We start from the raw sequence: 25,976 nt of genomic DNA, 5'->3' as shown, positions 1-25,976 counted from the left end.
TAGTTGCAATGCTTGCAAGGCTTAAGTGATGTGCATTACCGAGAGGGCCCAGAGATACCTCTCCGACATTCGGAGTGACAAATCCTAATCTCGAAATACGCCAACCCAACATGTACCTTTGGAGACACCTGTAGAGCTCCTTTATAATCACCCAGTTACGTTGTGACATTTGGTAGCACACAAAGTGTTCCTCCGGCAAACGGGAGTTGCATAATCTCATAGTCATAGGAACATGTATAAGTCATGAAGAAAGCAATAGCAACATACTAAACGATCGGGTGCTAAGCTAATGGAATGGGTCATGTCAATCAGATCATTCAACTAATGATGTGATCCCGTTAATCAAATAACAACTCTTTGTCCATGGTTAGGAAACATAACCATCTTTGATTAACGAGCTAGTCAAGTAGAGGCATACTAGTGACACTCTGTTTGTCTATGTATTCACACATGTATTATGTTTCCGGTTAATACAATTCTAGCATGAATAATAAACATTTATCATGATATAAGGAAATAAATAATAACTTTATTATTGCCTCTAGGGCATATTTCCTTCATAATAATCATTCAATTCATTCCTAGCATAATCGGATATATCATTATCATGCTAAAATTTAACTGTGCTACCCGGTCCTTCTTCCCGGAGCACAACTTACGATGATGAGCTATAATTACGTCGATTTTTCCTCATCTTGTCATTTCACCTCAAACAACAAGCTTGATTTCGAGCTTGTGTCGCATCCGTGGTTCCAATAACCTTCCGCTTCATCATTCCTTTTGCTTGATGTCGTCGCTGTTCGATGGCCTCTTCATAGTACCTCGACAAAATCTGTCGTGATCCCCATCAGTATACTGACCCGTTTTAGGATATCAATCGAATTCATGATAAGAAATACAATCCTTGCCCCTCGATGATTTATGTTATCATCGACAACATTATTGCCTTCCCGCCAACACAAACTTGTTCATATAATTTTGGTAATACATCCTTTTTTTACATGTCGATGGATTGTTGCTGAGCCCATCGGCCACACCCTCATCTTTCCTTGCTGAAATTGTATGGCTTATTTTCTAAGTTGTTTCCGATGGATCCTTTGTGTATCCGAAGTCCAACCTTTCCCTGATGACCATGTCAACACTATCCCGAAGAATGTGTGGGGTACTCCGATGATCAACAAGAACATTGGTAGCACAATGCTAACTGTTCTTAATCAATTATCCAAACACTGTTGTATGGGTAAACCTGATAAGTTCCTTGCCCCTTTATCTAACGGTTTAATACTTGGAGTCTAATCATGCTCTGCCTTTCCTTGGGAAAGATATACTCTAATACTTGGGTATAAACATCTTTCCTTTCCATTGGTCTGATTATCATAATAATCACATTTTCCTTTCCATTGTTTTGTTTAACCTTTCTGGTAATCAAACTTGCCTGAGCAGAGATAATTCCCTGCTTATGTAAACACCTCGGTGTACAAGCTCTGTCAGTAAGACCTTGTTACTATTGTTGATGACATTCCGGTAACCACCGATGGACGAGAACTTTGCCTATTGGTCCGCCTCGTTTCAACGAGCAGGAAAATGGTTCTCTTCGTCTCTCGCCCTTGGTACCAACGTTGTTGCCAACATAATTGACAGACTATCCTCTGACCTGCCTTGCTGTCATGACCATGCAAATGATAGGACCCTTCCCGCTTTCAACCTAAATGGTGGGCCCATAACCCACAGTTCCACAGGATCAAAACCCGACTCTCCTGTATGTCCCTGTCTTCCAAAATTGTTCCTCACGCTTGGATTCGTATGCAATTCACGAGCCACCTTCTTGTGATATGTTCTGGTATCAGATGCAATACTTATTCTCGATGCTTTGAACCCCTTCCACCCTCTGTTTCAGACATCAAACGATTGCCTACCCGGTTGAAGCTTCTTATTGCTCCTCCTTACCTTGCTTTCGATGACTTTCTTGAATTTTAACTCGAGAGATGCCTCTATGCCATGTTCATCGCGATAGCCCCAGGTACCTATCTTGTGTTGAGCTCCGTCCTTCTCGAGTCTTTCCCCCTTTCTTCACCACGTAAATCTCGGGACGAGATTTCTTGTAGTGGAGGAGAATTGTGACGTCCGGATAATTAAGCTACAGTAATTCCTTGCTAATGATGCCACATCATCATGATTATTGTTAATAAACTCGCGTTGATCCAATCCCGTTCAAATTCAAATTCTAAATCAAGTCAAACGACAAAAGTTTTCTAACGTTCAAACTAAAATGTTTGCGATATTGTATAAATTCCCCTGACCTTTGTCAAGTTGAACCAACTCAAATTGGCTGACAAATAAATTCCTAGGTTTTCAATAAGTGGTCCTAAGGCTTCTAAATTGGCCTTTTCAAAAAAGAAAACCTTCTCAACCTTTGCAAATGCCTCAAAACCTTTGTGCAGCCCTAGGTTATTGTATATCATTTTTGTGCAAAGTTTGAGCTTCGACAAAAATCAATCACTAATTAATCTAAATAAGAATACTAGCAGTTTTGTTTAATAAAAAAATGGAAAGACCCCCCCCCCCCACGCTGAACCGACCGGCCCAGCTAGCAAACTGGCCGGCCCAGACAACCAGCCCCCCCCCCCCACACACGGCCCCTCGTCGCCCAGATCTCCCCTCGCCTCCCAGATCGCCTCGCTTCCTCTCCCTTCTCCAGCGCCGGGGAGAAGCACCCGAAGCCGCCACTGTCTCCGAGTGTCGCCATGGCCCGTCGAAGCCGCGGCCACTGGCCTCATCGCACCCCACCGCCGTGCCCATCCGCACCTTTGGCCTCGTCTTCTTCGTCTACAGAACCAGGTTGGCGCCGGGGAGCCTCAACAATGCCGGTTGTGCCCGTTCCCCTCGCCGGTGCTTGCCTCGGCTACCTCAGCGACCTTCAGCTCTGATCCTCCCCGCGTCCACGCGAGCTCGTCGTCGTCTACCTCGTTGTGAACTCCCATGCCGATTCCCCTTCCAGTCTCCTGTTTTCGTCTCGCCCTTGGTCGTCGTCCCGCGCACGCCAGCGCGACTCCATGCCCGGGCCCCGTCCCCGCCGTCACGCCAGAGCTCCGAGGAGCTCGCGGCCGCCGTTGCGCCGATGCTGCAGCCGCCCGCCTTCCGCGTGCGCGGATGCGCCGTCGCGCTCGCCGGCCGTCCCCTCCACCCCGCTGCCATGTTCCAGCCACCGTCCGCGTAGCCCCCATCGCCCGGGCAGGCTACAGCCTCGGGCACGGGCGCCCCTCCGCCCCGTTTTCTCCTACAGCGCCCCGCACCGGCGCCAGGCCGCGCCCCACTCTCCCGCCCCTCGCAACTGCTTCGGCCGGCCGCTCTTGGCCATGGCCTCGCCTTTCTCTGAACGAGCACGGGCTCATCCGAACTGATAATGGGGATTGGCCCCTGTTATTTTTTTTATTACTTAGAGTTAGCCTAATGACAAGTGGCCCTCCACTATTAGTTAATTAACTAAAAACTAAAGTTAATTAAGTTAATAGACACTGACAGCTCGGCCCCACGATCTAATTAGTTTAACTAAAACATTTAGCTGTTCAGTCAATGACACATGGGTCCCACAGGGGCCTTTGACCAGTCAACATTGACCAGTCAACTGCCGACTTGGCAGTTGACTGGGCCCTTTGTCAGCCCCACACAGCCGCGGGCTGGGTGTACTTTTGGGTACACTTAGCATTTCTAATCTATTTTTGAAATATTATTAATTTCAGAAAATGGTTTAATCTTTGATAATTTGTAGAAAATAAATCGTAACTCGGATGAAAATGTTTTCTGTATGAAAGTTGCTTAGAAAAATCCAACGAATCCGAATACGTGGTTCGTTCATCTGTCACATGCCCCTAGCATGCTGAACATGGGACATTCCCCCTCCGGTCATTTGTCTGACACAGGTCCGGAACCGGGAAAACATTCCTGGTTGATTTTCCCCTTATCCTTTATCGTGTACCATTACGTTAGGTCACACCCGGCACAGCTTATTGCCATGTTATGCCTTGTGATGCATTATTTGCTCTGTATTTACTGTTTCTTCCCCCTCTTCTCTCCGGTTGACCCCGAGACCGATGATGCCGCTGTGATCGACTACATCACCTATGACCCCTCCTTGTCTGAGCAACCAGGCAAGCAAACCCTCCTTGAGCATTCCGATATCGCCCATTTCTTTCCCTCTCATGCTTGCATTAGAACTGCTACTGCTTTCTGTATGATCCTACTCTGATGCATAGCCTGTTTTGTTACCCGCTTTCATACCTTACCTGCTTATCCTAAACTGCTTAGTATAGGTTGGTTAGTGATCTATCAGTGACCCCCACCTTGTCCCAGTTGCCTCGCTTTATGTTTGATGACTCGATCAACATGATCGACGTCCAGGCCCCGACACCGCACATCACCCCCCTAGTTGTATGACTCTGCAGAGTTACCATCGAGTGCTGAGGGTGGAACCTCTTACATCACTCCTGATGAGATCTCTGTAGTATAGCTATCCGGTCGTGGTCATCGAGGGTGATTTCCTCCTTAACCACTTCTGATACGACTCTGTCGTGCAACCCCTCAAGTGTGAACCTCGAGGGTGGTCCCCCTGGACTGACTGAGATAAGAAAAGCTGGTATGAACTTGACCTCTTTTGTTTTTGTAAATATGATTAGTTCCTCATTCCTGATTCAGCCTATTATGAATAAACATGTTTGCAATGACAACTAGAGATCATAGTTTCTTGTGCCATGGTTTATTAGCTAGGAGCTTATAATGGTTTACCTTGCGTGCTAACATGCTATTAAAATGGTTATGATCTGGTATGATAGGGTGGTATCCTCCTCTGAATGATTTAAGTGACTTGACTTGGCGCATGTTCACGCATGTAGTTGAAACAACATCAACATAGCCTTCACGATATTTATGTTCATGGTGGATTATATCCTACTCATGCTTGCATTCGGTGTTGATTAATTTTAACGCATGTTCATGACTGTTGTCGCTCTCTAGCTGGTCGCTTCCCAGTCTTTTGCTAGCCTTCACCTGTACTAAGCGGGAATACTGCTTGTGCATCCAATCACTTAAACCCCAGAGTTATTCCATATGAGTCCACCATACCTACCTATATACGGTATCTACCTGCCGTTCCATGTAAATTTGTATGTGCCAAACTCTAAACCTTCAAATAAATATCCTGTTTTGTATGCTCGAATAGCTCATGTATTAACTAGGGTTGTCCGTATCTTCCATGTTAGGCGGGTTATTCTCAAGAGGAGTGGACTCTGCTCCTCACTCACGAGATAAATGGCTGGTCACCGGGATGCCCAGTCCCATGCTTTATGCAAACTAAATAAAAATAATTGCAAACAAAACTCCCCCTGGGACTCTTGATAGTTGGAGGCACTCGTTGTTTCGAGCAAGCCATGGATTGATGCTTGTTGGTGGAAGGGGGAGTATAAACTTTACCATTCTGTTTGGGAACTGCCTATAATGTGTGTAGCATGAAAGACACTGCCATCTCTTGGTTGTTATGTTGACAATGAAAGTATACTGCTCAAAATATTATTCATCTCTATTTCAAAACCGAGCTCTGGCACCTCTACAAATCCCTCCTTCCCTCTGCGAAGGGCCTATCTATTTACTTTTATGCTGAGTCATCATCCTATTATTAAAAAGCACCAGTTGGAGAGCACCGCTGTCATTTGCATTCATTACTGTTAGTTTACATTGAGTATGACTCAACTGGATCTCTTTTACCATGAATTACAATGTCTAGTCAGTCCTTGGTCTTTAAAGGTGCTCTGCATTTATGTTTTGCGGTCTCAGAAAGGGCTAGAGAGATACCACCTTGTTATATTATATTATGATTGTTTTGAGAAAGTGTTGTCATCCGAGATTTATTATTATTGCTCGCTAGTTGATTCTGCTATTGATATGAGTAAACTTGAGACCTAAGCGTTATTGCGAATGTGGTTAGTTATAATCTTTGCTGAAAACTTGAATGCTGGCTTTACATGTTTACAACAACAAGAGCAAACAGAGTTTGTAAAAGTTTTTCTTTATCACTTTCAGTTTGTCAACTAAATTGCTTGAGGACAAGCAAAGGTTTAAGCTTGGGGGAGTTGATACGTCTCCGTCGTATCTACTTTTCCACACACTTTTGCCCTTGTTTTGGACTCTAACTTGCATGATTTGAATGGAACTAACCCGGACTGACGCTGTTTTCAGCAGAATTACCATGGTGTTATTTATGTGCAGAAACAAACGTTCATGGAATGACCTGAGACTTCACGAAGCAACTTTTTGGAAAATATAAAAAATACCTGCAAAAGATGAAGGCCAGGGAGCCCACCACCTGTCCACGAGGGTGGGGGGCGCGCCCCCTACGTCGTGGGCCCCCTGGTGCCTCTCCGACTCCAACTCCAACTCTATATATTGCATTTCGGGGAGGAAAAAATCAGAGAGAATAATTCATCACGTTTTACGATACGGAGCTGCCGCCAAGCCCTAAAACCTCTCGAGAGGGCTGATCTGGAGTCCGTTCGGGGCTCCGGAGAGGGGAATCCATCGCCATCGTCATCATCAACCATCCTCCATCACCAATTTCATGATGCTCACCGCCGTGCGTGAGTAATTCCATCGTAGGCTTGCTGGACAGTGATGGGTTGGATGGGATCTATCATGTAATCGAGTTAATTTTGTTAGGGTTTGATCCCTAGCATCCACTATGTTCTGAGATTGATGTTGCTATGACTTTGCTATGCTTAATGCTTGTCACTAGGGCCCGAGTGCCATGATTTCATATCTGAACCTATTATGTTTTCATCAATATATGAGTGTTCTTGATCCTATCTTGCAAGTATATAGTCACCTATTATGTGTTATGATCCGTTAACCCCGAAGTGACCATAATCGGGATACTTACCAGTGATGACCGTAGTTTGAGGAGTTCATGTATTCACTATGTGTTAATGCTTTGTTCTGGTACTCTATTAAAAGGACGCCTTAATATCCCTTACTTTCTGTAAGGACCCCGCTGCCACGGGAGGGTAGGACAAAAGATGTCATGCAAGTTCTTTTCCATAAGCACGTATGACTATATTTGGAATACATGCCTACATTACATTGATGAACTGGAGCTAGTTCTGTGTCACCCTAGGTTATGACTGTTACATGATGAACCGCATCTGTCATAATTCTCCATCACGGATCCATTGCCTATGAGCTTTCTATATATTATTCTTCACTTATTTACTTTTCCGTTGCTATTGCTATCATCACTACAAAATACCAAAAACATTACTTTTACTAATGTTACCTTTTGCTATCATTACCACTACTATCATATTACTTTGCTACTAAACACTTTGCTGTAGATACTAAGTTTCCATGTGTGGTTGAATGAACAACTCAGCTGCTAATACTTGAGAATATTCTTTGGCTCCCCTTGTGTCGAAGCAACAAATTTGGGTTGAATACTTTACCCTCGAAAACTGTTGCGATCTCCTATACTTGTGGGTTATCATCTATCATGAAAATAAGGATTCCAATAATTGTGCTCAAGTGCTAGAAGAAGAATGCATTAGAATGTTTGGCACTAAATATTTGAATGATGAGCATGATTGCAATGTTGTTAGTATGAATTCCTTGAATATCCATGATACTAATTGATATGCAAAGCCACAAGCTTGGGGAAGCTATGTTTGATGAAGATTATATTTTTTTGTCCCCCAAATTTTGATGAGCAAATTTATTTTGATGATAGCATGCCTCCTATTTATGATGATTATATTGATGAAAGTGGGTTTCACTAGTAGAAAAAGGGCCTATTGTCCCGGTTCATAAGGGCCTTTTGTCCCGGTTCCTGAACCGGGACTAAAGGGTCGGTACTAATGCCCTGTCCCTTTAGTCCCGGTTCAATCCAGAACCGAGACAGATGGGCCTCCACGTGGCCTGTGGGCAGAGCCCAGGCAGGAGGGCCTTTGGTCCCGGTTGGTGGCACCAACCGGGACCAATAGGCATCCACGCGTTAGCATTTCTGTGGCTGGGGTTTTTGTTTTTTTTGAAGGGAGGGGGGGGGGTTTGGGGGTTTTGGGGGGTTAATTTAGGTGTTTCATATATTGTGTTAGCTAGCTATAATTAATAGAGAGAAGTGTCCTCTCTTATGTCCGTGCTTGGTCGATGCTACGTACTATACATACGTATAGAGATGACTTGACACGCTAGCTAGCTAGTAAGCAAATGAAGGAAACAGAAGATCGTCATGAACATATATGCATACAGAGAGAAGTGATATCGACCACCTCTCCTTCTCCGAGAGATTGGTCGAAGAACAAGTTCTCGTATATATATCCGACACTACCGGCTACATATATACAATAATTATCTCTTACAAATATAATCTCCTAACATATGGACTCATGGTCCACATAGTATTCTCCGTCTTCAGCGATGATGTGGTCAAGAAAGAATGCCGCCAATTCCTCTTGAATTGCTCGCATGCGAGCTAGTGCTAGGAGTTCATCCCGCTTCCGAAACATCTAATTTGAAGAAGGGGGTCAATACATATATATATATATGAATGAATGAAACTCAACACAAATGATGGTAATAAAATAAAATTGTGAATGTTGTTATTTACACACTTCATATTGTTCGTCAGAGTAGCCCCGCTCACAGGTCGTGTGGCGGATGGACTCGCAAATGTAGTATCCACAGAAATCATTCCCTTGTTCCTGCCACAACCACTTTACAAGAAATAGAGGTCAATCAAAGTGATAAGCAAGAATGCCAAATGGTATTGATGAAACTAGCGCTTGAATCAATAGGATATGTGCGGAACATGCTACTATAGTACTTACTTTCGTGTGTCTAAATTGCAGTTTCTTTGGGAGTCCCGGAGCTTTTTTGGTGAATTTTTTCCAAACCCTGCGAGACAAAGAAAACAATTACTTGATATATCAGGAAATGAACAAAGTTGCTGATATGGTGGATAATGATCAATTTAACTTACTTCTCGAGCATTTGAGTCATGTCCGCATAGTCCTGGGGATCTTTTCATCTTGAGTCTAAGACGGTTACTAGTCCCTGCTCAAGCTTAATCTCTAGGAGAATATAGTGGACACTGCACACGCATGCATAACTCATCAATTACATTCCTATAACCTTGACTAATATATAAGGGAAACCGAATATGCACAAGACAGTAACACTCACTTGAAGTTGTAAGGAAAGAGTATTATATCTTTGTTTTCATTTATTACCAACGATCGTAGCAAGTTGGCCTCGGTATCTGCGGCATGAAATTTAACCTGAGTTGCATCTATGAGATTTGTGTTAATGAACCCAATATCACCGATTTGTCTTTTCTTCAATTCGACGATCTTCAATCTGCATAATATAGTGAGGATAATTATAAATACATGCAATGAAAGAGCTAAGCTATATAGAGAGACTTAATGGCAGAAGTTGTACTACTTACAGATAGTAGCAGGTGACCGTTGCTTTATCGAGGGCTAATTGATTGAAAAACTGAAAGAACTCCTCAAATGGAACAGGCAACAGTTCAATTCCAACGAGGTCATGCTCCTTTTTAACTCTCACATACAAAGTACTCCTCCCCCCAGACTCTCTGCAGATTTTCAAGTACCAATCATGCAATCTTCGCATCATCGTTGATAGAGGTCTTTCATCTTTGACGAGAGGCTTCCCGTACTCGTATCTTTGTATTTGCATGTCCATGAAATCATAATGTACATCATCGGGCAGGTAATCTCCAAGATCATTAGTGACGATGTCGCTAGGCACCTTGAGCGGGGGGCACGATTGCTTCGCTTGTTCGCCGAGCTGGGCAATTTGTTTCCTAGCTCATCGTTCTTTCAGCCTTTGATCACTGACAGTACTTCCCGACCGCTCCGCTTCAGCAAATTCCTTTCCAATAATGCGCTCATAGGTTCCTTTTGGCGGAGACTTGGGTGGTTTTGTTAGGGCAGCCAGAGTGCGCTTCGCATTCACCGAATCTACCTTCTCCTCCGGAGGTGGATGTTTCTTTGCTTTCACCCCTTCAAAGAAGTTCCTCACTTCTTCTCGCGCGATCTCGGCGTTCTCCTCCGGGGTCCTCTCGTATGGTAACTTCTTTGGAGTCTTCAGAGAAGGACCAAATCTGTATGTCCTCCCGCCTCTGGCTGTACTGCTAGACACCGGCAGAGCAGACAGAGCAGTTGTCTTCTTTACTTCCTTAGGAGGCGGAGGAGAAGGACTACGACGCGCTGGAGCAGCCGGAGCGGCGGCAGGTCTCTTCCGCCCTTGCTGACGAGGCGGAGAAGGAGGATGCTGGCTGCTTGGGCGCACCGGCGCAGGCGGAGAAGGAGGCGGAGTGCCGCCACGTGCCGGAGAAGGAGCCGGCCGAGTGCCCTGACCGTCACTCGCCGGAGGAGGAGGCGGTGGAGGAGGCAGAGTGCCCTGACTCGCCGGAGGAGGAGGAGGAGGCGTAGGCTTCCAGTTCGGAAGGTTGGTGAGCTCCTTCCGCCATAGGCATGGAGTCTTCAGAGCAGAACCCAGCCGAGTCTCCCCTTCACCGGTAGGGTGGTCAAGCTGGAGGCCCTCAAATCCCTCCGTTATTTCATCCACCATCACCCTAGCATATCCTTCTGGAATCGGCCGGCAGTAAAAAGTTGCGCCGGGTTCAGTAGGAAAAACAGAGCCAACAGCCGCCTTGACCTTCATATTAATCCATTGCGTCATAAGGTGGCAATTTTGAGACTCCGTGATAGCATCCACGGGATAGCTGGCAGGAGCCGTCAAGACATGCTCCGGCTGAAGCAGCTCGGTGGAAGCCACGCTGCTTCTCCACTGAGATGGCGGGGTAGCTTTGGGGGAAGCTTCGGTAGTTCATTTGCTGCGATTTGCTTCTCGTTCCTCTATCGCTTGTACCCTAGCGTGCAGCTCCTGCAGTTGGGTCTGCTCCACTTTCTTCCTCCTCTCGTGGCATTTGTAACCGCCTGCGTCCGGAAACCCAACCTTCCACGGAATGGAGCCTGGCGTGCCTCGTGTCCGTCCAGGGTGCTCAGGATTCCCGAGGGCCATTGTGAGCTTGTCGTTCTCTCTGTCTGGAACGAACGTCCCTTGCTGCGCTGCTTCGATATACTGCTGAAGCTTCTTGACTGGTATGTCCATTTGATCGTTCGTCCAAATGCACTTCCCTGATACAGGGTCTAAGGTTCCGCCAGCCCCGAAGAACCAAGTCCGGCAACGGTCTGGCCAGTTAATTGTCTCTGGTTCGATCCCTTTATCAACCAGATCATTCTCAGTCTTGGCCCACTTAGGCCGGGCTACGAGGTAGCCACCTGACCCCATGCGATGGTGATGCTTCTTCTTCGCAGCATTTTGCTTGTTTGTCGCCGACATCTTCTTACTCTTTTCCGATGTCTTGTGGGCCACAAATGCGGGCCAGTGATCTCTGATCTTCTCATATCTGCCCTTGAATTCTGGTGTCTCTTTATTTTTGACAAACTTATTCAGCTCTTTCTTCCACCTCCTGAATAGTTCTGCCATCCTCTTAAGAGAAAAAGACTTGATTAATTGCTCTTTAACTGGCTTCTCCGGATCATCCTCTGGTGGTAGGGTGAAATTTGACTTCAGCTCAGTCCAAAGATCATTTTTCTGCATATCATTGACATAAGACACCTCAGGGTCTTCTGTAGCCGGCTTTAACCATTGCTGGATGCTGATCGGGATCTTGTCCCTAACCAAAACCCCGCACTGAGCAACAAATGCGCTCTTTGTCCGGAGGGGTTCAATCGGTTGGCCGTCGGGCGTGATTGCTAGGATCTCAAACTTTTCATCCGAGCTCAACTTTTTCTTCGGGCCTCGTCTCTTTACCGAAGTTGTGCTCGATCCGGAGGGCTAGAAAAAAGAACAAAGACTTAATTAATATGTGTACATACCAAAACAATGAATGCATCAATTAGCTAGTCAGCATAAGCTTAACTAATATATATACCTGGCCGGACTCGGTTCGATCACCGGAGACGTCTCATGGTCTCCTTCTTGCACAGGCATTGGGTCACCGGAGCCGTCCTCACGGTCTCCTTCTTGCACCGGCATTAGGTCACCGAAGCCATCATAATCATAGCCAGCTGCTTCCAGACCATCGGTGTCGTTGAGAAACAACGAGCAGACGGCATCACTTCCTCGTGCGATTATGTCCCCCAACAACTCTTCTTGTACTTCGTCTCGGGCGGTGTCCATAGTTTCTACAAATATTTACAACATGGCAATTATTATTCAAACATGACAGATGGATATATTAGTGGCAAACGTAGAACTAATATTAATTAGTGGCCTCGACGCTACTTCTCTAGGGTTTGGGGTGGCCTCGACAACGCTTCAAGGATAAAAAAAGAAGAGGAAGAAGAAAAAAAAGAGGAGAAGAAAGAATAGAGGAGTAAGAACTCCTCTATTCTTTCTTCTCCTCTTTTTTTCTTCTTCTTCCTCTTTTTTTATCGGGAACGAGGGTCGTCGAGGGTCGCCGAGCGGTAAAGGAAATCCTAAATAGCAAGTATCGTGGGTGTGAGATACATGTGGCCGTCGGTGTCGGACACTACATCCACGTGCCACAAGTGACGTGGGCGTCGAAGCCCGCGTCACTTGTGGGACATGGATGTAGTGTCCGACACCGACGGCCACATGTATCTCACACCGACGATACTTGCTATTTAGGGTTTCCTCTACCGCTCGGCGACCCTGGACGACCCTCGTTCCCGATAAAAAAAGAGGAAGAAGAAAAAAAGAGGAGAAGAAAGAATAGAGGAGTTAAAGAGGAGAAGAAAGAATAGAGGAGAAGAACTCCTCTATTCTTTCTTCTCTTCTTTTTTTTCTTCTTCCTCTTCTTTTTTTATCCTCTTCTTCCTCTCATGTTCGACGACCCTCGACCCCTCGGCGACCCTAGACTCCCTCTCAACCCTCGTTCCTGATAAAAAAAGAGGAAAAAAAGAGGAGACGAAAGAATAGAGGAGAAGAAATCGTGTATTCTTTCTTCTCCTCTTTTTTTCTTCTTCCTCTTCTTTTTTATCCTCTTCTTCCTCTCATGTTCGACCCCCCTCGTGTTGAAGTTATCGGGAGGGGGTATATCGACCCCCCCACGTGTTGAAGTTATCAGGAGGGGGTATATCGACCCCACCCCACGTGTTGAAGTTATCAGGAGTTTATATCGACACGACATACGTACATGCGGGAAAATAATATTATCGGGGAGGGGGTATATATATCGAACCACCCCCTCGTGTTGAAGTTATCGGGAGGGGGTATATCGACCCCCCTCTTCTTCTTCTCCTTTCTTCCTCTTCTTATTGCATTTTTCCTCTCATTCTTTTTCTTCTTCTTCTTCTTCCTTCTTAAAAATACATGAAGTAGTATTGCTTGTTTTTTTAAATAATGTTCAAATAGAAATTTTAGAAAAAAGTAAAGGTTTTGCCTAATTCATTGTTCATATGAATATACAAACAATTGCACATATACATATAATCAAGAAAAAAAAATATATATATTTACAGAAAAATAGGGGGGAAGAGGGGGGCGGTGCTGGCCCTGACCAAAGCGAGAGGCGACGGCGGCGCGGGGCGGCGACGGCGTCGGGGCGGCGCGGGGAGGTGACCGCGACGGCGCGGGGTGGCGCGCGGCGACGGAGTCGGGGCGGTTCGAGGTGGAGACGGCGTCTGGGCGGCGCGGGACGGCGTCGGAGGCAGGGGCGACGACGGCGACGGCGAGGCGCAGAGGGGCAGCCTGGTGGCGTCGTCGGGGCGGGATCGAACTGAACCAATTTTTTCACAAGTGTGGCTTATATAGACGGAGCATTAGTTCCGGTTCGTCCTACCAACCGGGACCAATGCCCCCTTTAGTCCCGGTTGGTGCCACCAACCGGGACCAAAGGCCTCTTTTCAGAGGGCGGGAAGCGGCAGCCATTGGTCCCGGTTGGTGGCACCAACCGGGACTAAAGGGGGGCATTGGTCACGGTACCAACTGGGACCAATGGCCTGCGCCTGCCAAAGCCGCGGTGTGGTGGGATGTTTAGTCCCACCTCGCTAGCTGAGGAGCAGCCGCACCTATTTATAAGCGCTGCCCCTCCATCTCCATCGAACTCCTCAGAACTACAGGCCTCTGGGCCTAATCTCACACCGCTATGCCTGTGGGCCTGCTGGGCCTTCTGCGGGCCTGAATCCTGGCCCATGGATGGGCTTCTAGTTGTATTCAGGCCGTGGTGGCCCAGCAGGTGGTATTTTTTTACTATTTATTTTTTCATTTCTACTTAGAACTAAATACTTATAGTTTTTTAGTGATTTTTTTCTTTTAGGTCACAAAAATTATAAACTTTCTGTTAGTGCCATTAGTTATAAAATTTGAATAGTTTAAATTTGAATTTTCTAAAATTTGTGTGAATCACTAGTTTATGAATAACTTTACTATAAAAATTGATTTTTGGGTCATTCTTTTTCCTGCTATTTAATATTACTGTGTTTTATCATTATACTGAATTTGGTAATTTTAGTTAGTCACAACAAATATTATAGGCATTGTTTTTCTTTTTTTCTATTTATTTTTTCATTTCTACTTAGAACAAAATACTTATAATTTTTAGTGATTTCTTTTTTCTTTTAGGTCACAAAAATTATAAACTTTTTGTTAGTGCCATTAGTTTTCAAATTTGAAAACATTTTTTTAGCTTTTTTTTGCTTTTAGTGCCTATTTTTTCCAGTTTTTTTGTTTTGTTTTCTGCATTATTTATTTTCTTTTGTTTTTTGCTTTATTTTTTAATTCTTTTTGCTTTTAGTTTTAGAAAAATTATAAATTTCTGTTAGTGCCATTAGTTTTCAAATTTGAAAACACTTTTTTAGTTTTTTTTGTTTTCTTTGTTGCTTTATTTATTTTATTTTATTTCTACTTACAACAAAATACTTATTGTTGCTATTTTTATTTTTTTTCCAGTTTTTTTGTTTTGTTTTCTGTATTATTTATTTTCTTTTGTTTTTTTGCTTTATTTTTTAATTCCTTTTGCTTTTAGGTCAGCAAAATTATAAACTTTCTGTTAGTGCCATTAGTTTTAGAAAAATTATAAACTTTCTGTTAGTGCCATTAGTTTTCAAATTTGAATAGTGAAATTTAAATTCTTTGAAATTTGTGTGAATCACAAGTTTGTGATTAACTTTACTAAAAAAATGAACATAGATGCACCTATAGAGAAAATTCGACCTAAATTCATAGTTTTCAAATGAACTCTGAAAAAGTTGGCATAGCATACTCGTGTGTTACAAAGTTGGCATGGTATCATCATAATAGTTGCCGGAGAAAGTCTTCACTTTTTCTTCGCTTGTGTCATTTGCTTATTGCGCCGTAACCATGGATAATCTTCATCGTTTATCAGGATGCTTGGGTCAGCCTTGACATTGAAGGGAGGAATTTCATGAAACTTTTCATAATCTTCAGACATGTCTGTCTTGCCCTCCACTCCCAGGATATCCCTTTTTCCTGAAAGAACTATGTGGCGCTTTGGCTCATCGTATGATGTATTCGCTTCCTTATCTTTTCTTTTTCTCGGTTTGGTAGACATGTCCTTCACATAGATAACCTGTGCCACATCATTGGCTAGGACAAACGGTTCGTCAGTGTACCCAAGATTTTTCAGATCCACTGTTGTCATTCCGTACTGTGGGTCTACCTGTACCCCGCCGCCTGATAGATTGACCCATTTGCACTTAAACAAAGGGACCTTAAAATCATGTCCGTAGTCAAGTTCCCATATGTTCACTATGTAACCATAATATGTGTCCTTTCCGCTCTCGGTTGCTGCATCAAAGAGGACACCGCTGTTTTGGTTGGTGATCTTTTGATCTTGGGTGATCGTGTAAAATGTATTCCCATTTATCTTGTATCCTTTGTAAGTCAATACAGTCAAAGATGGTCCCCTGGACAACAAGTACAACTCATCACAAACAGTGTTGTCACCTCTGAGACGTGTTTCCAACCAACTGCTGAAAGTCCTGATGTGTTCACATGTAATCCAGTCGTCGCACTGCTCCGTCTGTTTGGAGCGCAGACTGTTCTTGTGTTCATCGACATACGAGGTCACCAAGGTAGAGTTCTGTAGAACTGTGTAGTGTGCTTGAGACCAAGAATATCCGTCCCTGCATATTATTGAGTCACTTCCAAGAGTGCCTTTTCCAGTCAGTCTCCCCTCATACCGCGATTTAGGGAGACCTATCTTCTTAAGGCCAGGAATGAAGTCAACACAAAACCCGATAACATCCTCTGTTTGATGGCCCATGGAGATGCTTCCTTCTGGCCTAGCGCGGTTACGGACATATTTCTTTAGGACTCCCGTGAACCTCTCAAAGGGGAACATATTGTGTAGAAATACGGGCCCCAGGATGACAATCTCGTCGACTAGATGAACTAGGACGTGCGTCATGATATTGAAGAAGGATGGTGGGAACACCAGCTCGAAACTGACAAGACATTGCACCACATCACTCCTTAGCCTTGGTACAATTTCTAGATCGATCACCTTCTGAGAGATTGCATGGAGGAATGCACATAGCTTCACAATGGCTAATCGGACGTTTTCCGGTAGAAGCCCCCTCAATGCAACCGGAAGCAGTTGTGTCATAATCACGTGGCAGTCATGAAACTTTAGGTTCTGAAACTTTTTCTCTGGCATATTTATTATTCCCTTTATATGCGATGAGATGCCAGTCGTGACCTTCATACTGAGCAGGCATTCAAAGAAGATTTCTTTCTCTTCTTTCGTAAGAGCGTAGCTGGCAGGACCTTTATACTGCTTCAGAGGCATGCCGTCTTTTTCGTGCAAACGTTGCAGGTCCTCCCGTGCCTCAGGTGTATCTTTTGTCTTCCCATACATGCCCAAGAAGCCTAGCAGGTTCACGCAAAGGTTCTTCGTCACGTGCATCACGTCGATTGAAGAGCGGACCTCTAGGTCTTTCCAGTAGGGTAGGTCCCAAAATATAGATTTCTTCGTCCACATGGGTGTGTGTCCCTCAGTGTCATTCCGAACAGCTAGTCTGCCGGGACCCTTTCCAAAGATTACGTGTAAATCATTGACCATAGCAAGTACGTGATCACCGGTACGCATGGCGGGCTTCTTCCGGTGATCTGCCTCGCCTTTGAAATGCTTGCCTTTCTTTCGACATTGATGGTTGGTCGGAAGAAATCGACGATGGCCTAGGTACACATTCTTCCTACATTTGTCCAGGTATATACTTTTAGTGTCATCTAAACAGTGCGTGCATGCGTGGTATCCTTTGTTTGTCTATCCTGAAAGGTTACTAAGAGCGGGCCAATCGTTGATGGTCACGAACAGCAACGCCTTTAGGTTAAATTCCTCCTGTCTGTGCTCATCCCACGTATGTACACCGTTTCCATTCCACAGCTGTAAAAGTTCTTCAACTAATGGCCTTAGGTACACATCAATGTTGTTGCCGGGTTGCTTAGGGCCTTGGATGAGAACTGGAATCATAATGAACTTCCGCTTCATGCACATCCAAGGAGGAAGGTTATACATACATAGAGTCACGGGCCAGGTGTTGTGATTGCTGCTCTGCTCCCCGAAAGGATTAATGCTATCCGCGCTTAAAGCAAAGCACACATTCCTTGGGTCCTTTGCAAACTCATCCCAGTACTTTCTCTCGATTTTTCTCCACTGCGACCCGTCGGCGGGTGCTCTCAACTTCCTGTCTTTCTTCCGGTCCTCACTGTGCCATCGCATCAACTTGGCATGCTCTTCATTTCTGAACAGACGTTTCAACCATGGTATTATAGGAGCATACCACATCACCTCCGCAGGAACCCTCTTCCTGGGGGGCTCGCCATCGACATCACCAGGGTCGTCTCGTCTGATCTTATACCGCAATGCACCGCATACCGGGCATGCGTTCAGATCCTTGTATGCATCGCGGTAGAGGATGCAGTCATTAGGGCATGCATGTATCTTCTCCACCTCCAATCCTAGAGGGCATACGACCTTCTTTGCCGCGTATGTACTGTCGGGCAATTTGTTATCCTTTGGAAGCTTCTTCTTCAATATTTTCAGTAGCTTCTCAAATCCTTTGTCAGCCACATCATTCTCTGCCTTCCACTGCAGCAATTCCAGTACGGTACCGAGCTTTGTGTTGCCATCTTCGCAATTGGGGTACAACCCTTTTTTGTGATCCTCTAACATGCGATCGAACTTCAGCTTCTCCTTTTGACTTTCGCATTGCGTCCTTGCATCGACAATGACCCGGTGGAGATCATCATCATCGGGCACATCGTCTGGTTCCTCTTGATCTTCAGCAGCTTCACCCATTGCAGCATCATTGGGCACATCGTCTGGTTCCTCTTGATCTTCACCAGCTCCCCCCGTTGCAGCATCACCGTATTCATGGGGCACATAGTTGTCATCGTACTCTTCTTCTTTGCCGTCTTCCATCATACCCCTATTTCTCAGTGCCTCGTCCAAACATTATAGTGTGGCATGAAACCCTTGTAAAGCAGGTGGGAGTGAAGGATTTTCCGGTTAGAGTAAGACCTCGTATTCCCACATTCAGTGCATGGACAACACATAAAACCATTCTGCTTGTTTGCCTCAGCCGCATCGAGAAACTCATGCACGCCCTTAATGTACTCGGAGGTGTGTCTGTCACCGTACATCCATTGCCGGTTCATCTGCGTGCGTTATATATAATTAAGTGTCCAAATTAATAGAAGTTCATCATCACATTAAAACCAAAGTACATACATAGTTCTCATCTAACAACATATAGCTCTCCAGAGCATCTAATTAATTAAACCATACATTGAAACTATGTAAAACATTTCAATGCGAAAACTAATCCGATCATAATCGCAACCAAGGTAACAATTGATCCAACGGCATAATGATACCAAGCCTCGGTATGAATGGCATATTTTCTAATCTTTCTAATCTTCAAGCGCATTGCATCCATCTTGATCTTGTGATCATCGACGACATCCGCAACATGAAACTCCAATATCATCTTCTCCTCCTCAATTTTTTATTTTTTCCTACAACAAATTGTTTTCTTCTTCAACTAAATTTAACCTCTCGACAATATGGTTGGATGGAATTTCCGATTCACATACATCCTGCATAAATAAAATCTATGTCACGTTGGTCGGCATAATTTTCATAAACAATAAATGAACCAATAGTTATAAAGATAATATATATACCACATCCAAATCATAGACAGGACGAGGGCCGACGGGGGCGGATACCAAAACCATCGCACTATATAAGATGCAATAATAAAAGTAAGAAAATAATACAAGTATCTATGTAAACATACAAGTAAGAATATTTTTTTCCTTTCAAAAAGAAGATAGGAACAAGAGGCTCACAACGGTGGTGCCAGCGATGAGCTCGGCGCGGGTGATCGACGGCGGTGAAGACGGGGACGGGGCGTGACGGACCGCTAAACCTAGACAAATATTGAGGAAAATGGAGCTTGAAGGTCGAGCTTGGAGAGGAGAAATCTTAAGTAGTGTGGCTCGGGCATTCCATCGAACACCTTGTGTGCATAGGAGGTGCGCTAGAGCACCACCAAGCCCTCTCCCCCTCGGCCAGAAAAAAACAGAGCAGTGTGCTCTGCTCTTACTCGAGGGGGTATATATATAGGCACCTCATTGGTCCCGGTTGGTGGCATGAAGCGGGACTAAAGGGGAGCCTTTGGACCTGGTTCATGCCACCAACCGGGACCAATGGTGGTGGGCCAGGAGCGAGGCCATTGGTCCCGGTTCGTCCCACCAACCAGGACCAAAAGGTCCAGACGAACCGAGACCAATGGCCCACGTGGCCCGGCCGGCCCCCTGGGCTCACGAACCGGGTCCAATGACCCCATGGGTCCCGGTTCTAGACTGAACCAGGACTAATGGGCTGACCCGTCCTGGACCGTTGCCCCCTTTTCTACTAGTGTTTGGAAGAGTGTCAACTTTAGGAAGTAATGATCCCACTATTTTGGAGGGCGTTGAATGTTATTATGATAATTATGAAAGTGGATCTGGAGAGGTCATGACTTTATTTAGTAATGATTCCACTATCTGGAAGAGGTTTCAATTGATTATGATGAGAACAAAGTTGCTACTTATGATGATTATTGTGATGACACTTATGCTATAAAAAGTAGTGATGATTATATTTATAAAACTTGTCATGATTATGATTACCCTTTTTCTGAACATTACTCTTTTAATGTGGAAACAATTTATAGTATTCGAGTCTCTTATGATACTCCCACTATTCCGATTGAGAAGAATTTTGCTTATGTAGAGAGTATTAAAAATTCTATGCTTGCAGATCATGAAAAGAATGTTTTATGTGATGGTTATATTGTTGAATTCATTCATGATGCTACTGTAAATTATTATGAGGGAGGAACATATGGTCGTAGGAATTGCAACAATATCAAGTTTCCTTTCTAGGTGCTTAAAATTTTGAAGTTATGCTTGTTTTACCTTCCTATGCAAGTTGATTCTTGTTCCCACAAGTTGTTTGCCCACAAAATCCCTATGCATAGGAAGTGGGTTAGACTTAAATGTGCTAGTCATATTCTTCATGATGCTCTCTTTATGTCTCAATTCTTATCCTTTATGTGAGCATCATTGAAATCATCATGCCTAGTGAACGAAATATGCCCTAGAGGCAATAATAAAGTTATTATTTATTTCCTTATATCATGATAAAAGTTTATTATTCATGCTAGAATTGTATTAACCGGAAACATAATACATGTGTGAATACATAGACAAACAGAGTGTCACTAGTATGCCTCTACTTGACTAGCTCGTTAATAAAAGATGGTTATGTTTCCTAACCATTGACAAAGAGTTGTCATTTGATTAACGGGATCACATCATTAGTTGAATGATCTGATTGACATGACCCATTCCATTAGCTTAGCATCTGATCATTTAGTATGTTGCTATTGCTTTCTTCATGACTTATACATGTTCCTATGACTATGAGATTATGTAACTCCCGTGTGCCGGAGGAACACTTTGTGTGCTACCAAACGTCACAACGTAACTGGGTGATTATAAAGGTACTCTACAGGTGTCTCCAAAGGTACATGTTGGGTTGACGTATTTCGAGATTAGGATTTGTCACTCCGATCGTCGGAGAGGTATCTCTAGGCCCTATCGGTAATGCACATCACTTAAGCCTTGCAAGCAATGCAACTAATGAGATTAGTTGCGAGATGATGTATTACAGAACGAGTAAAGAGACTTGCCGGTAACGATATTGAACTAGGTATTGGATACCGACGATCGAATCTCGGGCAAGTAACATACCGATGACAAAGGGAACAACGTATGTTGTTATGCGGTCTGACCGATAAAGATCTTCGTAGAATATGTAGGAGCCAATATGGGCATCCAGGTCCTGCTATTGGTTATTGACCGGAGACATGTCTCGGTCATGTCTACATTGTAATCGAACCCGTAGGGTCCGCACGCTTAAGGTTTCGATGACAGTTATATTATGAGTTTATACGTTTTGATGTACCGAAGGTTGTTCGGAGTCCCGGATGTGATCACGGACATGACGAGGAGTCTCGAAATGGTCGAGTCATAAAGATTGATATATTGGACGGCTATATTCGGACACCGGAAGTGTTCCGGGTGATTTCGGAGAAAACCGGAAAGCCGGAGGGTTACCGGAACCCCCCCGGGAGAAGTAATGGGCCATATGGGCCTTAGTGGAGAGAGAGAGGGGCAGCCAAAGGTGGGCCGCACGCCTCCTCCCCCCTGGTCCGAATTGGACTAGGAGAGGGGGGGCGGCGCCCCCCTTTCCTTCTCCCTCCCCACTTCTTTCCCCCTCCTAGTAGGAGTCCTACTCCTACTAGGAGGAGGACTCCTCCTTGGCGCGCCATAGGGGCCGGCCGGCCTCCTCCTCTCTTGAACCTTTATATACGGAGGCAGGGGCACCCCAGAAAGACACAAGTTGATCCACGTGATCATATTCTTAGCCGTGTGCGGCGCCCCCTGCCACCATAGTCCTCGATAATATTGTAGCGGTGCTTAGGCGAAGCCCTGCGACAGTAGTACATCAAGATCGTCACCACGCCATCGTGCTGACAGAACTCTTCCCCGACACTTTGCTGGATCGGAGTCCGGGGATCATCATCGAGCTGAACGTGTGCTAAAACTCGGAGGTGCCGTAGTTTCGGTGCTTGATCGGTCGGGCCGTGAAGACGTACGACTACATCAACCGCGTTGTCATAACGCTTCCGCTGTCGGTCTACAAGGGTACATAGATCACACTCTCCCCTCTCGTTGCTATGCATCACCATGATCTTGCGTGTGCGTAGGAAATTTTTTGAAATTACTACGTTCCCTAACAGTGGCATCCGAGCCTGGTTTTATGTGTTGATGTTATATGCACGAGTAGAACACAAGTGAGTTGTGGGCGATATAAGTCATACTGCTTACCAGCATGTCATACTTTGGTTCGACAGTATTGTTGGACGAAGCGGCCCGGACCGACATTACGCATACGCTTACGCGAGACCGGTTCTCCCGACGTGCTTTGCACATAGGTGGCTTGCGGGTGATAGTTTCTCCAACTTTAGTTGAACCGAGTGTGGCTACACCCGGTCCTTGCGAAGGTTAAAACAGCACCAACTTGACAAACTATCGTTGTGGTTTTGATGCGTAGGTAAGATTGGTTCTTGCTTAAGCCCGTAGCAGCCACGTAAAACTTGCAACAACAAAGTAGAGGACGTCTAACTTGTTTTTGCAGGGCATGTTGTGATGTGATATGGTCAAGACATGATGCTGATTTTATTGTATGAGATGATCATGTTTTGTAACCGAGTTATCGGCAACTGGCAGGAGCCATATGGTTGTCGCTTTATTGTATGCAATGCAATCGCGCAGTAATGCTTTACTTTATCACTAAACGGTAGCGATAGTCGTGGAAGCATAATATTGGCGAGACGACAACGATGCTACGATGGAGATCAAGGTGTCGCGCCGGTGACGATGGTGATCATGACGGTGCTTCGGAGATGGAGATCACAGGCACAAGATGATGATGGCCATATCATATCACTTATATTGATTGCATGTGATGTTTATCTTTTATTCATCTTATCTTGCTTTGATTGACAGTAGCATTATAAGATGATCTCTCACTAAAATTGTCAAGAAGTGTTCTCCCTGAGTATGCACCGTTGCGAAAGTTCTTCGTGCTGAGACACCACGTGATGATCGGGTGTGATAGGCTCTATGTTCAAATACAACGGGTGCAAAACAGTTGCACACGCGGAATTCTCAGGTTATACTTGACGAGCCAAGCATATACAGATATGGCCTCGGAACACGGAGACCGAAAGGTCGAGCATGAATCATATAGTAGATATGATCAACATAGTGATGTTCACTAATGAAACTACTCCATCTCACGTGGTGATCGGACATGGTTTAGTTGATTTGGATCACGTGATCACTTAGAGGACTAGATGGATGTCTATCTAAGTGGGAGTTCTTAAGTAATTTGATTAATTGCTTAAATTTATCATGAACTTAGTACCTGATAGTATCTTGCTTATGTATGTTTGATTGTAGATAGATGGCCCGTGCTGTTGTTCCATTGAATTTTAATGTGTTCCTTGAGAAAGCAAAGTTGAAAGATGATGGTAGCAATTACACGGACTGGGTCCGTAACTTGAGGATTATCCTCATTGTTGCACAGAAGAATTACGTCCTGGAAGCACCGCTGGGTGCCAGGCCTGCTACTGGAGCAACACCAGATGTTATGAACGTCTGGCAGAGCAAAGATGATGACTACTCGATAGTTCAGTGTGCCATGCTTTACGGCTTAGAATCGGGACTTCAACAACGTTTTGAACGTCATGGAGCATATGAGATGTTCCAGGAGTTGAAGTTAATATTTCAAGCAAATGCCCGAATTGAGAGATATGAAGTCTCCAATAAGTTCTATAGCTGCAAGATGGAGGAGAACAGTTCTGTCAGTGAGCATATACTCAAAATGTCTGGGTATAATAATCACTTGATTCAGATGGGAGTTAATCTTCCAGATGATTGCGTCATTGACAGAATTCTCCAATCACTGCCACCAAGCTACAAGAGATTCGTGATGAACTATAATATGCAAGGGATGAACAAGACTATTCCCGAGCTCTTCGCAATGCTGAAAGCTGCGGAGGTAGAAATCAAAAAGGAGCATCAAGTGTTGATGGTCAACAAGACCACTAGTTTCAAGAAAAAGGGCAAAGGGAAGAAGAAGGGGAACTTCAAGAAAAACGGCAAGCAAGTTGCTGCTCAAGAGAAGAAACCCAAGTCTGGACCTAAGCCTGAAACTGAGTGCTTCTACTACAAGCAGAGTGGTCATTGGAAGCGGAACTGCCCCAAGTATTTGGCGGATAAGAAGGATGGCAAGGTGAACAAAGGTATATGTGATATACATGTTATTGATGTGTACCTTACTAATGCTCATAGTAGCACCTGGGTATTTGATACTGGTTCTGTTGCTAATATTTGCAACTCGAAACAGGGACTACGGATTAAGCGAAGATTGGCTAAGGACGAGGTGACGATGCGCGTGGGAAACGGTTCCAAAGTCGATGTGATCGCGGTCGGCACGCTACCTCTACATCTACCTTCGGGATTAGTATTATACCTAAATAATTGTTATTTGGTGGCAGCGTTGAGCATGAACATTATATCTAGATCTTGTTTAATGCGAGACGGTTATTCATTTAAATCAGAGAATAATGGTTGTTCTATTTATATGAGTAATATCTTTTATGGTCATGCACCCTTGAAGAGTGGTCTATTCTTATTAAATCTCAATAGTAGTGATACACATATTCATAATGTTGAAGCCAACAGATGCAGAGTTGATAATGATGGTGCAACTTATTTGTGGCACTACCGTTTAGGTCATATCGGTGTAAAGCACATGAAGAAACTCCATACTGATGGACTTTTGGAACCACTTGATTATGAATCACTTGGTACTTGCGAACCGTGCCTCATGGGCAAGATGACTAAAACACCGTTCTCCGGTACAATGGAGAGAGCAACAGATTTGTTGGAAATCATACATACAGATGTATGTGGTCCAATGAATATTGAGGCTCGTGGCGGATATCGTTATTTTCTCACCTTCACAGATGACTTAAGCAGATATGGGTATATCTACTTAATGAAACATAAGTCTGAAACATTTGAAAAGTTCAAAGAATTTCAGAGTGAAGTTGAAAATCATCGTAACAAGAAAATAAAATTTCTACGATCTGATCGTGGAGAAGAATATTTGAGTTACGAGTTTGGTGTACATTTGAAGCAATGCGGAATAGTTTCGCAACTCACGCCACCCGGAACACCACAGCGTAATGGTGTGTCCGAACATCGTAATCGTACTTTACTAGATATGGTGCGATCTATGATGTCTCTTACTGATTTACCGCTATCGTTTTGGGGTTATGCTTTAGAGACAGCCGCATTCACGTTAAATAGGGCACCATCGAAATCCATTGAGACGACACCTTATGAACTATAGTTTGGCAAGAAACCAAAGTTGTTGTTTCTGAAAGTTTGGGGCTGCGATGCTTATGTGAAAAAGCTTCAACCTGATAAGCTCGAACCCAAATCGGAGAAATGTGTCTTCATAGGATATCCAAAGGAAACTATTGGATACACCTTCTATCACAGATCCGAAGGCAAGACTTTTGTTGCTAAATTCGGAATCTTTCTGGAGAAGGAGTTTCTCTCGAAAGATGTGAGTGGGAGGAAAGTAGAACTTGATGAGGTAACTGTACCTGCTCCCTTATTGGAAAGTAGTACATCATAGAAAACTGTTTCTGCGACACCTACACCAATTAGTGAGGAAGCTAATGATAATGATCATGAAACTTCAGGACAAGATACTACTGAACCTC

Source organism: Triticum urartu, chromosome 1A, assembly GCF_056163025.1.
Source record: "Triticum urartu cultivar PI428250 chromosome 1A, HENAU_Tu73, whole genome shotgun sequence".
Taxonomy (NCBI): Eukaryota; Viridiplantae; Streptophyta; class Magnoliopsida; order Poales; family Poaceae; genus Triticum; species Triticum urartu.
This window is presented reverse-complemented; position numbering follows the sequence as displayed.